Source organism: Camelus ferus, chromosome 1, assembly GCF_009834535.1.
Source record: "Camelus ferus isolate YT-003-E chromosome 1, BCGSAC_Cfer_1.0, whole genome shotgun sequence".
In the NCBI taxonomy this organism is placed as follows: domain Eukaryota; kingdom Metazoa; phylum Chordata; class Mammalia; order Artiodactyla; family Camelidae; genus Camelus; species Camelus ferus.
The window spans coordinates 79,470,550-79,486,290 of NC_045696.1; the positions used below are offsets into that span (position 1 = coordinate 79,470,550).

The 15,741-nt window shown below is 34.3% G+C and overlaps 1 protein-coding gene across 1 annotated transcript in view; it reads right to left on the reverse strand.

The window, feature by feature from the left end:
* NLGN1 (neuroligin 1) overlaps nucleotides 1–15,741 on the reverse strand; it is a 756,644-nt gene that overhangs the window by 618,943 nt on the left and 121,960 nt on the right. The gene's annotated exons all lie outside the window — the stretch shown is intronic.

A 15,741-nucleotide genomic window follows, 5' to 3' on the forward strand; every position in this document is an offset into this window, starting at 1 on the left:
ATACCCAATGACGGTAATTGAGTAATTGTAGCTTTGATTCAGGGATAGAAGTTAGTCCAGGGGAGAAGAACAGACGGCTGAGAGATACAGCCTCACACTTACGGAAATTTGATAAATACCGGGTGGCATTTAGAAGGCAGTAAGGAAAGATAAATTATTCAGACATTAAATTAAGCATATGAAAAAATGTACATACATCAAAAAAGTCAAAGCATAGACTGAGAAAAGATATTTGCCGTGGAATATCTTTGGTTGTATAACCAAAGAAGGATTAGTATCCAAGTGCATAAAGATTTCTTATAAATTTATAAAGACAAAAAATAAGCCAACAAGATGAACAGTCAAAGATAGAAGAGGATTCTCAATGTCCAATAAACATCTGAAAAAGATACTCAATTTCCCTAGTTATTAGAGAAATGCAAGTTAAAATGATGAAATATCACTTCACAACTAAGAAATTGGCAAAATTTTATAGGTCCAGCAATATGAAATATTGATTGGGTGCAGAGAAACCATGAGGAACATGTAATAGTGCAATTTCAGAGAGCAGTTTAGTGATAAAGATTCTCCTGTCCCAGAATCCAACCTCTCGACTCCTATATTCTACATCTCTATGGCATGTACAGAAAATATTCACTGCAGAATTACTTGAAAGAGAAAAAAGAAAAACATCTTTGGATACACAAGTGAACAAGAAATTTATAGAACATTCATATACTGCAATATTAGATGCAGTAAGAAGAAAAATGAATGCACTATAACTACTTGAATTAGCATGAATGTATCTCAAAAATGCAATGTGGAGCAGCAACAACAAAAGCAGTTTGCAGAAAGATCCTTGTGGGATCATACATATACATATATATATCAAGTTTTAAAACATTACCATATTAATATATGTAATTATAATTTTATCTGTTATTTTTGAGCTTATGCAATGTAGCAAAAGTATATAAGCATACATGATCATGATAAACATGAAGCTCAGGGTATAGGTCATCTGGGATGAATTGCAGTTAATGAAATTAGAAAGACATCATGGGGAATTTCAATCAAATGTTCTGTGCTTTATTTCAAGCTGAATCTTGACTACACAGGTGTTTGTAATATTACATACAAATTGTATGTCTGAACCATTTCCTTAAAATGATATATTTAAACTAGATGATTTCTATGAACTCTTACAGTTTTAGAAAAAAACTTCTAATTAGAGTAAGTATATATAGAAGTGAAAAAATGTATGAGAGCTCAGAATTTCATAATGTGTTCTCTGTATAGATATCTATAGAGTTTTTTTCCCTTAAATTCTGTAGTACCTTATATTTCTAAGAACTGGAAATGAATAGATGTTTATTTACTTCTATAATGGGTATAAAAATTTCCAGCTAGCAAGCAAAAACCACCACCTATATGAGAAAAATGTGGTTGAAATAGGGAAAAAAAAAACTAAGCCTCAACTGGCACTTTTTTCTTTTTTCTTTTTTGTATTTTCCTTTGATTTCACATACAGCAACAGGGCCTCTAAAGTTCCGATATAAGCAATCAATCAATCATATTTAGGTATGACCAGTTAACTGGAAACCTTAAATCCAGAGTAACCCTAAGCCAAACTACAACACAAAAGAAAATTCTTGCAGAATATTTAAAATATATATGTAAATTCAAATAAGGAGGCTTTGTTGATGTGAAATACGAGAATTGGAAATCTCACTCCAAAGTCATTAGGCAGTATTTTTCATAATTCATGCAAAATAGGAGGGGATACCAAATATCAGGCAAGAATTTTTTAGAGCCCAAAGTTAGAAGTAAAATGAGTATTTTACCAGTTAATACTCTCAACTCTCACTGAACTCAGGGAAGATGGACAAATCTTTAAACAATAGATTGTCAACCATTTAGAACAGTTCCTGGGCAATAAGCAAAGCAGCTTTGTTATAAAAAAAAGACTGAGAGATAATTTAATTTCCTTTGATGATAGAACAGACAAGGGAGCAGAAGTAGATAGAACATTTCTGAAATTTGGAGAGGTTGACACATTCTTTCTGCAACCACTTACTGAATACCTACCTCTTGCACACTGGGCACAGTACAAAGCATATCACAGAAGAGTTAACTTTGAGATCAACCACCACCACGACCGTGAGTTTGCTATTGATGATTGACTTGTTGATTGTAAATGGTTAGTAATTATTCTGAATTAATACTTCACCATGCATATTGAAGAGACATAGATATTAATATAAAATGGTTCATTTTCAGTGTGTTTAAGTACAACTTGGTTTGACAGGTCAAAAGAGTCAATGAAAGTGAAAGAGTGAAAGAAAGAGAAGTAGGAGGATGAGAGTATGAATAAAACTCACTTCTTTCCCTGGTGATTTACTTTACAAAGATGGTAGAAACTTACTTAATCGCTGTGGCCATCACAGTACAAATGATTAGTGAATGAATGACTTAATAGATCAAAGAGTGAAATCAGTTGGCACCTGAAGAAAACAAATTTATTCTCTGCATTGGATGGACTTTAATCTCTCTTCAGAGAATGAAATTAATAGAGGAAGGAAGTATAAAATCATTATGACTAACAATAATGGGAAATAAAAGGCCATTGATGGCAAACTTGAGAACTAATTGGAATATAGGATTCCAGTTTGACTACGTCACTAATATTTCAGCTGTGCTAAAACCCCTGGTAGGTACGATTATACATCTTACTTTGATTTCTGTACTGTAAATAAATAAAAAATGATTAATAAAAAATGGGACATGTAAAGAAATGGCATCATTCTTTTACAAATAGATGAGAAATATTTAATTGTTGCTTTTAATACAAGAAGAATATTATAAAAAGAGGGTTGTGATTTTTTTTTTTTGATAATTGATACAAAAGCACACTTTTACAACCAGGTCAAATCAAGTAAGTTCTGTCTAGTAGTAAACATTTTAGGATGTTATGAAAGATTGGTCTATGTCTGAAAAGATAAATAAATAACATAAAATATTGTAAAGCTGATTTCAAAAGCAAGTCTTGGGGAAAAAATATCCCTCAACCATCTTCAGAACTCCCCTGATGTAACCTCATTTTAAGTGCTCAAGACTTGAATCTCAATGAATGGCAACAGGGAATTATGAAAGGCATAAAAATAAAAAGTGTTGCAACATTACAAGGCCTAACTACTGCAGAGGTGGCTATTTACAAAGAGGTTCTTTCTTCAGGGAAGAGTCTGCTCACACAATTCTGCTTAATTAGAAGAGACTACTTAAAACACTTGACTGATACTGAATATTGCAGGTATGTATTGGGAGCACACACCTGCTTGAATGCTAAATTTCCCAGATGCATCTTTATATTTCATGGTTTGAAGACCTGTAACGGGAACCAAGGAAGGAATGATCAAGACTAGATATTTTAGGATGAGATTGTTACATAGAGAAGTAGGGCTTCTTCATTAAGGCTGGTTTGAGATAATGAAACATTTTTAAAGCTCAGATGCTTAAGTCACAAATAAAACCAGATTTTCAAAACAAACTTAAATTGGTTTGAATTGTTAAAAACTCCCAAATATTTGTGCCACTATACTAATAATTAAGAATAATTGGTTCTGTTTCTTTTTGAAGGAGCTCTTTTTTTATAACATCTATAATTTATATTATATTTTATTGGTACAATTATTCTTTACATACATTTTCGGGGGGGAGGGTATAACTCAAGTGGTAGAGCACATGCTTAGCATGCATGAGGTCCTGGGTTCAATCCCCAGTACTCCCTCTAAAAATAAACAAATAAATAAATCTAATTATGCTCCCCCCCCAAAAAAAAAACTAAATAAAAAATACATAAATTTTCAACTTTAAAGATCTTGGTTGTTAATAGCTTAATACAGTATTATTCCATGGAATATTTGACTTATCTTAAAATGTAGATTTGTATATATTTTTAAGATTGAATAATAATTATACTGACCCTCTCATAACCTCGTAGCAGGTTTTCTTGATATTTTAGCTGCTTTTGACTCTATCATACCATGATTGATTCTAATCCATTGCAGTGTACTCTAGAATGAGTTAAATTATATAAAATGACCTTAAGTATTCCTTTACTACTGAATAAATATAACCAGGAAACCATCCTATTGCACAGCATCCATTAAAGTTTATTGTATAATATTAGCTTATTTGAATCTATATTTCCAGTATTAGCAAAACTTACAGAAAACTTGACCTAATTAACGGAAAAGCCACATGAAAATTAATGTTCTGTAGTTCAAGCTGGAAAAGAAAATTTTTAGTTATATCCCAGTGGTACTGCCATCTCATTGACTTCACAGACACGGGTTGGCTACTCTTTTTTCTCTGAATAGGATTTTATGCTAATTGCAGAATTAAAAGTAAACACTAGCCTGGATTTTCATCATTGTTCAGTTAGTGATTTAATGAGCATCATCTACCTATCCCAAAATATTTAGTACCATAATTCCCTAAAACATTAAATAAAGGAGACCTTTAAATGACATCTTAAAAGGGAATGAATCTTTCTGTCTCTGGGCGTGTGTGTGTGCACACACACGCATGACTGTGTGTTTCTGTGTATATCTCCATTTCTTTCCCTTTCTTTCACTCCCTCTCTCCCTCTGTCTCTGTCTGTCTGTCTTTCCCTCTCAGGATCTCTGAACAGGTTAAGCTGCCTCTTTAGTTAATTTTTGAGTATTTACATCAAACTGGGAATTATGCCACAAATGTTTCAAAGTGATGAATTTTTCTAAAATCACACATGTATTTAAATTTTGAGCTTACTTTTTTATTGTATGTGAATAAAATTTATTTCTGAGACCTGTAAACAAACAATAAAATGACACAATTAAATAGAACAATAAAACCATATCACACTTAATGTATAAGAAGTTGTTCAACCTCCCAACCATCTATTCTAAAACTCATGACCTTCAGCTTAAGCATTTTGGCTTTTTCTCTAAAAATTATCCAGACCTCCTGGAGATAAGCAAGTTAATAAATGATGTTTTGTTATTTAAAAAAAATGAAATCCTGACCCTTTATTTCTAAGATGTACTAGAAGGGAGGAAGAGAAGATAAGAGAGAAAACAATAATTTTTAAAAAGTAGTTGCTTAAGTAGATTACGTAGAGAAGATAATGTCAAAAAAGTTCAAAGCAAGATTTGTTTTAAGTCACAAAGTTGATAGATTAGGGAGGCAGTTTACATAACAAAGTTTACCTATTATATGATGAAATGTATAAATTTTGGCTATCTGTAATACATTAAACCAATTCTTAATTCACATCCTCATCATTCACACGTCTGATCAAAGATATAGGAAACATCTCATAGCTGAAATTAGTTTTACCAGGATTCAAACAAATCAATAAAACAAGCAGAGTACATTTGGACTATGACCCAAAGAACTACAGTTTTATAGTCCTTGTATAGACTCCAAAGATCTCCTCTTGCTAAATAGGAAAAACCCAAGAAGGCAAATGACTGATGTAACTAAGGTCACACTGAAGTCCTTGATCGATGGCATTGACAGATGAGAAGCCATTGTACCATGCCACTTTGGACTTGTTGCCACTTATGTTTGGTTGTTGGTATTAAAGTGTCATTGTTCTTAAACCAAATTTTAAAAACTGTAATTAACAAACAAGCCAAGAAAACATAACATCAGGTGTACTTAATACTGTAAGCAGAACAATGGCCCTCCAAAGATGTCCACATTCTATGCTCTGGAATCTGTGAGCACATTAGCTTACATCACACAGGGACTTGGCAGGTGTGATTCAGTTGAGGATCTTGGGATGGGCCTGATGTAATCACAACGGTCCTTATTGGAAGAAGGCAAAGAGTCAGAGTCAGAGTAACAGATGTGATAATAGAGGCAGAGATCATCGGGAGGTAAACTAAGGGAGAAATTTGAAGATGCTACACTGCTGGCTTAGAAAATGGAGGAAAGAGCCATAAGCTAAGGAATGAAGGTGGCCTCTGGAAGTTAGAAAAGGCAAAGAAGTGGATTCCTCCCTAGAGCCTCCAGAAGAACACAGCCCTTGCCAACCCATTTTAGACTTCTAACTTCCTGAGCTGCAAGTGAATAGATTGGTGTTGTTTTAAGTCATCAGATATGTGGTAATTTGTTATACCAGCAATAGGAAAATAACACACTTAATTAAAAATATTTTTTAAAAATACTCTGAGAATAATCAATGCTACCCAATAGAAACATACTGTGTGCTACATATGGAATTTTACATTTTCTAACATACTTTTTTTTTTACAAAGAAGTAGAATCAGGTGAAATTAAATTCAATCATTAATTTTACTTAGCTCAGCTTATTAAAAAAGTATTTCAACCTGCAACCACTACCAAAAATTGTTGAAATATTTTATAATTTTTTTCACCTACAGTATTCAAAATCTAATATTTCTATTAGATATCTAGGTGTCCAATTTCATTTCAAGGGCTCCATAGACACATATAAATGACTACCATATTGAATAGTGCAGCTTCAGACCATAAGAAACAAATTTTTAAAAAATCATTTATTATTCTATAGATGACTCTAATATTCTTGTATCTATAACAGTCCAGATTAAGAATCATAAAAGAATCTAAAGAAATCAGGATGATTGTATAGCCAATTTTCTGATAACTTTGTGCTTGAGAAGTGTATTTAAAAAGAAAGACTGGGAAAGGAAGAACAACAAAATAACGTGAGAGGAGACTATGATTACCTAATGACACTGAGCTGTCTGATGTTTGTGAAAATTGCTAAGCATAACAGAAAAGAAATGTCTCTGATATTTTCAGAGCAAGAAGATAACCAAGGACGGGATAAGAATGACATTGCTTGGGGTCAAGTAGGAAATATGAACAAATGACCAAGAGAAGAGCAAACCATTAAACCTGAGGTCCTGATTTCTCCACAGAGAAGAATGATATTCAAACTAGAAAAGAATATGGCGGTGAGGAAATGATAAGAAAGCTTAAAGGTGATTTAAATTAGCTTTAGGATTCCAGGTCTAAATCAGATACCTAATAGGAAACAAAATATTTGAAAATGTGTTCTTGGAACTAATATCCATTATCTTTGAGTCACCATGAAAAAAACACCATGAAAACTGTTAACTGGCCTGCTTTTCAAACAGAATTCCAGAAACTGAAGTTTACGACTCTTGACATTAACCAAACAGAACCCACAACCAAATGTGTTCACTAAGTGAATGTCAAATCAGAATAAAATCTTTTTATTAGAGTAACTGGGGTGGCAGAAAAAAAAATGTGGTTTGAATTGTTTATCTTGAGTGCATTTGAGGCCTTTTATGAAAACCACTCATAATTTTCCTCTGCACGAAATTGTGAATTACCGGCTGAATGATGGAACAGTTGAGTTGATCCTTTGAAAGATGAACAATCATTCTTCTGTATTATCCAATGAATGTTCTTTAATGTCCTCTTCCCTCTTCCATTCTTTTGTGGATTAAAATTTCTAAAGGAATTTGTTTGGTAACCAGGACTGTCCCTTAAGCAAATTAGTCTAATGATGGGTATGAATGAGAAGCTTTGGTAGAAGCCTGCCTTAGGTCATAGACTTTAAATGGACAGAATGTCTAAAACAATTTGCTTTCCAATAATACAAACTATTTATTAATAGGGAGTTTGACATAAATTATTTAAATATTAAATTTCAAATTGAGTTTTAATTGTATTTAATCAGATTTTGACATCTAGTATGTTGCTCTATCTTCTAGTGCAGTTTGGAAATCAAGGCCCCTTTGTTTTTGATTTACTCACCAATATGAGCACTATTTAATTAATATTTATCAAAAAGTATTTCTTATTGACAAAAGTCAATTACAAAGAATTTTGGGTAATAGAGTACTTTTTAAAAAAGCTTCAAAATTAATCTAAATCTGAAACAAATCCATCAAAATACAACTAAACATCAATCTTCCTTTTGGCTGCATACATTTCACATGAAATTTTATGATATAATGCCAATATTCTTTTCCTCTTTTTTGACTCCTAATATTGACAAATTTTTTAAAAAAGCTTCCTCTATCCTCTCTTTCCCCAAATACATCAGGAAGTAGACCAGGAAGCAATATAACAAAATAATAATAATAATAATAATAATAATAATAACAACAACAGCAGCAGCAGCAGCAACAACAACAATAGCAATAACAGAAAAAAGAATAAATTCTCAATATAGCCTAAGTCCTTCCTTCTCTCATTTTCTTTCTCTCTCCCCTTCTACTTCTCTTGTTTTTAATACACATGTAATACAATATATATAATGTTAAGTGTATACTTTATTAAATATATTTTGCTACATTAAATTTAAATTGGGCCTTCCTAGCATGGAGAGATGTGCTCAGGATTTGCTATCAGAATGATCCAGGTTCAATTCCTGGGTTCACTGTAAGTGACATTATTCCAGCTGAGTTTCTCTTTCTTCATCTGCAGTACTGAAATGGCTACATTGGTGGAAAGACAGAATTATTGATTTTTCCTCAGTCTTTCCTCTATTCACTGTGGAAAGAGAAAGATCTCTTAACCTAACACATGTCTAAGTTTTGTCACTGGGAATGATTAATAAGAGAAAAGTTTGTTGATTTTGTAAATGCTCTATTAAAATAACATCACCAACAATAAAAAACCAAACACCTAAACCTACTCTCCAGAGCTTTGTAAAAAATGTAGTATGAACAGCAGATATTTTATTTCATATATAGTATCTCAACTTAATACATACTTGTAGAGGGAATGAATAACTCAAGGAAACATCTTGAGATACAAGATTACCATCACTTACCAATGAACAATGCTTAGTAATATTAATTTTTATTTTAATAAAAGTCATTCTGATACATCTTGAAAGCTATGGAGAAAACTGTCCAGTACATAGACTTTTATCTCACTTCTTGGTCAGGGAACTTGAGCCAAGAACAGTGTGATATAAGAAGGTGGGTATTTCCATTAAATAACCAGATCCTTCATGCCAAGACTATCTTTAATATAAAATATTCTTGTACACAGAAACACCTTTCGGTATAGGTGGTATTTTCCTTAAAAATATCAATCATGTATATGATGACTGTACTTTAAGTATTAAGTACTCTGGCATGTCTAATTTTATTTGACATATGAAATAAAAACCTTTTGAAACAAGAAGGCAGATAATATTTGTCCTTTTTTATGATTGAAGAAAGGTAGTTTAGTCTTTAAGCTTTCAAAATATTTTTGGTGGAGGTAAGTTTAAACAAAAATGACATGAAATGGTAAGGCCAATATCTCAGGTAAAAACAGAACTGATGTAGTGGAAGAAAAGCTGCAGGGGACCAAGAGCCCTGCCCACTACACTGCTCCACCCCCCAGGAGGGCAATTTGGAGCACCACTGGAAAACCACTTGCTCCCTTCACAGATGAGGACATGAAGTAATCAAGTGATTTGTCCAAAAGCTCATTCAGTTAGTGACTTCATGCCTCTTGACTCCTAATCAAATTCCCTCTTCCCTATGGTGTAATGTCTTCTAGATCACGTGGGTGTTGATAGCCTCAGCTACCACCTTTAGATCAGTCACCCGTCCTCCTATCCAGGCATCGCACCTGCTGTACACTGCTTCTCTAGGCATGCTGAGCTACTGATGGTTTTCAAATCCACCATGCCCTTTCTTAAGCAACTGACTTCTTCTTTTGTCTGGAAAGTTCTCTCTTTGAAAGCCCTCTTTCCTAAACAATTCACCTTTCTTACCTGTACAAATCCATCAAATCTTACTTTAGTTAGCACTAGAGACTATGGCCACCCACCCCCATCCCACCTCTCACTGGTCCTGCTCCCAAACTGGGTTAGGGATAAATTTGAGTCCACCTTTGCTTCTCCTTTTCTCTTACCACACTTGCACTTGTACTAATTCCTCTTTGAGGGAGAGAATCTTGTCTTTTTCTACCTGTATTCACCAACACTTTGAACCCATTCAATGTCACAATAAAAATTTTGTTGGAAAAAAAGAAATGCAAGAATAAATACAAGCTATTTTCTAAGTAACTTTTTTATGAAAAGCATGAATTTGGGACAATGTGGTATACTTCCCTGGAAGTGGGTCTCACTTGAACTTGCTGCAGATGCTGCTGATACTGCCAGAAAATAGAGCAGCCATGATCCTCAGCAGCTCCTAATTCACAGCTCTAAAACTTTCCATTACCATGAGAGAAAAAGCTTGCCAGATACCGATACTAAACAGTCTAAACTTTTATTCATAAATTTGAACAGAAAATCAGAAACGACAAGCGTTTGAGGAAAATCAATAGCATTAAAAAAGAAGAAGAAAAAGAAGAGATAAATAAATAGGAAAAAAAATAAAGAAGGAAAACCATTGTGGGGAAACATATTTAAGGAAACAGAGGAATTTTTTTTTCATTTAACCTGTTACTCTTAATGAGATTCAAGGGACTACCGTTTTAAGAAAACAAAAATAGGCTTCTCTGAAAATATACCCATAAGAGAATGAAGAGCTTTTATAGAATTTAAATATTGAAATGAAGTAACCAAATGCACATAGCTACAGATTAAGCAGATTAAGTCATAAACTGAAAGTTGAAGTGAAAACCTCCCTTTTAAGAACTAATACATAATAGATTGTGAAGAAACATTTACATGAAGGGTCATAATCCCAGGTTTTCCCCCCCTTTTTTTTTTTTTTACTTCTTTTGCTTTTAAGGTAAACAATATAATAATTTTACTAAAATTGTGTCTAATAAAACATATTTTCAATAGTACACAAAGTCCTCACAAAACTGATAGGATAAGCTAGTAAATTATTAGTGTAAAATCCTTTTGGAGAGTAATTTTACTGCACTTTTTAAGACCCATAACATTTGTATTGTATTTTTGCATTTTTCACCTCAGGCAAAAGTACTGAGAAAATGAACACAGAGTGGTGAAGAAATAAGTCCTGGAAACTCTTTTTTCTTCTGAAGCTATCTCCATTTCCCAAATTTATTTTTTTATTTTTTATTATTGTTGTTGTTGTTTCATAGTTTTGATTTTTCTTGAATATCCCAAATTGTTATCTGTCATTAGTTTAATTTAACTTCAGGATTTTTATGCTCAACAGATTTCTTTATTAAGAAGTAAAATATTTCCCCTTTCTTCTACAGGTGTTTGCTAGAGTAAACTTAGCACAGTAATTTAATTATCTCTTCTTTAGAAATTTAATCTAAAGAAGTAACCCCAAAGAAAGAAAATTTATTAATGGAAAGATGTTCCTTTGCAATATAACTTATAACAGTAAAATAAGCAAAAATCAAAATATCCAGAATAATTGGAATATTTAAGTAAAATATGGTAATATGCTTGACAAGTATTACTAGGAAACTATGTAGCAACGTGGGGAAAAATGTTCAAGATACAATGTAAGCGAGGGAAACAGTATTCAAAATTAAATTTGTGCTCTGATTTCAATTATAATTTAATCACAAACATTTGAATTTGAAACATTTTCAAGATAAAAAAATTTGATTTATTTGAATGGGATTTACCTTATTTTTACATATTTTAATAAACCTAGAACACTAAATTTTGAAAAGAAAAAAGCAACAGAATTTTCTATTCTCCCATCAATATCTCAAACTTACAAAGATTAAGAGTGCCCCTAAAAGCAAAAGAATTGATTCAGTTTAGAATAGTAAAATGCAGTCATACCCTCAACCCTGATATTAAATAAGGGTTCTGAAATTGATAAATCTGCCTTTTCTAATTCATCCTATTTTATAGGTGACCACTTTTAAAGTAATGATAGAAACTTACATGTTTACCACACTATGGTTTTCAGAATTTACACACACACAAACACACACACGCAGACAATTATTCAATTCTCTTAAACACAAAGCAAGGTTAGCGTGGGTAAGAGGAATAGGAATTATAAGTATTATCATCTTTTTTAACAGATAAAGATAAATGGGTTGAGTGAATTTCCTAAGGTTCTACAGGGGCACAGAGTGAAACTCATTGCAACCTTTTCTTCTACCTCATGACACTATATGACATTAGAATAATTCCGTATGCATTTAACTTACAAAGGATCTCTTTTTTCAGCTTTCAAAATGTAGGAAAATTTTAATTCTTTACATTTCATTTGTTCATTCCTTTTTAAGCAACAAAATTTTGAAGACACACTATGTACCAGGAGGTCCACCAAGCCCTAGAGTTAAAGAGATGTCTATGCAACAGTTGATCCTTAAAGGATTTGCAGTCTAGGGATGGAGACCCACAAGTAAATACAGAGGTTTTGGTCAAATTGATAAGTGCTGCGGTGAGGCTGTCCACCGCACCCAGACAGGAAAATATTTTATCATGTATGTGATGGGGATATAGAGAAAGTTGGGGGAAAATACTTCCGAAAGGCTAAGTGTGGAAGTCGAGTGGCAGTTAATGAGATATAAAATAGGGCAGAGGGTGATACTATTTTAGAAAATAAGTTCTTTTCCCAAATTTAAGGGTTACAGAACTTTGTTAATGGTTGTCACTAAAGAATCCAATTTTGCAAGCATTATTTAATTCCCAAATAATTTAGTCTTGATTTGCATATGGTTTACTCAATTGTACACGTTTTGGTGACCTACTAACCCATATCATTAACTAATTTGTCTGAATGCTGTTGAAGTTGAGGTGAGGGAAGGTCGGCAACAATGCCTAACAATTAAAAGCCTAGGGGAGAAGCTAGAGTCCGTAGCTTCAATCTCCATCCTGAAGCTATTTCCCATTGAAATCATGACGCAGAAAGCGGATCAGTTAACCCATTTAATAACAAGATACACTGATGGATACTTTCAAGTTCTCTCTGGACTAATTTGAAATAATAAAGCACTATTGTGTGACAACTGCCTGACATCAGCCACTCTCAGTGCCATTAATTATAGGCTTAGGTCTCTCCATTATACCTCACTCTTCATGGTCCATTCTTTACATAAACCCACTACTCTCAGCCCCTCTTCTTTCTCTATGAATAATTCTGTTTGCTTTGAGTTTGAAGAGGATGAACATAGTGAGGGATTAATTCTCTATTCACAATTAATGGAAAAGATCAGTTTAATTCACTGAATTCTAATATGCATAAAACAGCTTTAATTGGCATTGTTTTCTTTCATTCAAAGGAAATGCTCTTCAATACATACACCCATAGTCTTAATAAAAGTCTCACTACAACATCTGCTCCATCTTCACTCCAATTAATTCTGCTGAATTTAAAATTGTCAAGTTTGTTAAAATTGTCTTTCTGTCAAAGCACCTTGGCAGCGGTATGAATCAGATTATCTTTATGCGATGGTACACGTAACTTGGAATTTGGAGAGTCATGTCTCAAAATCATGTTTCTGGAACTGCTCCTCCTTTCTCTGCAGTGACAGTAAAATTTCCCTCCTTTTCCCTGTGCAAACGGAAAAATAAACCTATCCCTCTGACCTGACTATGTTTCTTCCACCATCTTTTAGTACCTACCCTTCCCCAGGCCCATCATAATTGTTAGAAGGCTCCAGCTTTCTAAATGCATTCTAGCTCTTTTCCTGGCTTCAGGGAAGCAGAACAAGTGGGAATTCAGCAGCCCAGGTGGTGAGATTTATTAGTTTGGAAAATATAATTTCGCTGCTCCACTTCCAAATCCCAGTCACTTTCAGGCAGCCTGTCCTCCCACTTCCACGCCGCACCAACGCGGAAGATTCGCTCTCGCCTTCGCGCCCGCCTCACCCTCCACCTGTAAGGCAGCCGGCAGCCTATCTTCCTCTATTCAGTCTACTAGGGGGGCCTCGAGTGGACTACTCTCTTGTATTCTTCAACTGGCTGCCTGCCCTCTTCCACACCCTCACAGGGCCCACCTTCCCCATCTCCCAGGACTGAGATCAAATGGTCCTCTGCTGACCTCCCCACCTTACACTGATTGTAACCCAGCATGACATCCCCTCCAACTTTGCCCTGCACTCCTGTGTCCCTCATCCTCATCACCCTGGGCTGGGTTTCCCTTTTGGCAGGATGTTTGCGACCATAATTCTCCCTACCCAACACCTGACCCCAGCTTTTCCTAGACTGTCAGCTCTATGAAGACAGGACATTTTGCTTTTCACTATATTCCCAGTATCCTGAAAACAGAGGTGATTAATACCTATTAAATGAATGAAAGATTTTCCTCATTAATTCCTGTGAGCTTTCTGAACTCTTCATTTGTAACCCTGGTAAACATGATAAATGAATTTAAACAATAGCAGTTTATTCAAAAAAGATAGGTTAGGCTGAAATAACAACTTTAAAATCCCTGTTATTTATAACAATAAAGATTGACTTCTTGTGCATGCTGCGTCCAACATGATTCAGTAGAGATTCCGGTCCTCATAGTCACTGAAGAGTTTAGAGAATAAGGGTTAAACCATCTTATGATACTGCTATCTCTTCATGAGCTCAGAATTCATGAAGGAGAAGAAAGCATGGATAATTGCACATTGGCTCTTAGATGGACAAACAGTGTATCTATTAACAGCTTCTCAAATGGCCAAAGTAATTTATGCGGTGACAATCAAACTTCAAGAAGGCACGGAAGTTTAATCTCATGGCCCTGAATGGAGAAGAGAACTGAAAATGCTGATGAGGACTAGTCACATTTCACACAATTAGTAACAAAGGGCGATATCCTTAAACATTCATTTCTCAGTAGGACCACCATAGTTCTGTGTAATGTCTTTCTACTAGAACAAGGAGGACGAATAGAAATCTGCATTCTTCATTATTAATCCTAAATCCCTATATTTTCCCTTTACTCAGGTTTATAAAGAGCATAGAGAGAAACTGCAGAGATATTTAACAGAAATTATGTTTACAACAGGTGGAAGGTGTTTGAAGAAATAAACTTCTTTTGGGGAGAAAAACATTCTACACGGATGGAATAGCAAGTTTCTGGTGTGCCTGGTATGTTTGTTCATGGAGCAGGAATGAGATCAGCGCGGCTGGAGCAGAGACAAAGAGGAAAGAGACCGAAGGTAAGTCAGACAGGTAATGAGGACCAGATCACAAAGGATCTTATTTGCCATTGTATGGATTTTGGCTATTATGCTGGAAGAAATGGGACCCCCTTGCAGGATGTTGAGCATAGGAGTGGAAGAATAAGTTTAATTTTGTAAAAAATTAGTCTGTTGCTATATTAATTTTGTAAAAAATTAGTCTGTCGCTAAGTGGATGTAGAAGGGTAAGGGTGGAAACAGGAAGACCAGTGAGAAGCCAATTGCAGAAATTCGAATGGGAGAGACCGATAACCCGGGGAACGGGGAAATGGAGGTGATGAGAAAGGCGTGGGATTCTCATTTATTTCGAAGGTAGATCCAAGATTTCCTGAATATATGAGGATGGGGAAGAAAGAAATTACTCAAGGATGACTCTAAGGTCTGTGACCTTGTGGCATAACATCATCACATTTTCAAAGATCTCAGTAAAGTATAGATCTGAGAGCAAAGAGATACAAACAGACTGGAGAGAAAAAGGAGCCCTGGGAACGCCAGAGGCTCTGAATTGGACTAAGCTGTTGCTTTTCTTATCTTGTCAGTAATATAATTTTACTACTTGATGTAAATAAACGTCTCTTGATAGGAGATAAATTTAAATCACCCCTTGGCTTTTGGTGCACATTTACCTACATTTAACTTCCCTTAGCTTTTCCTACAGATGTACTTGTTATTTCTGAATTTCTCATG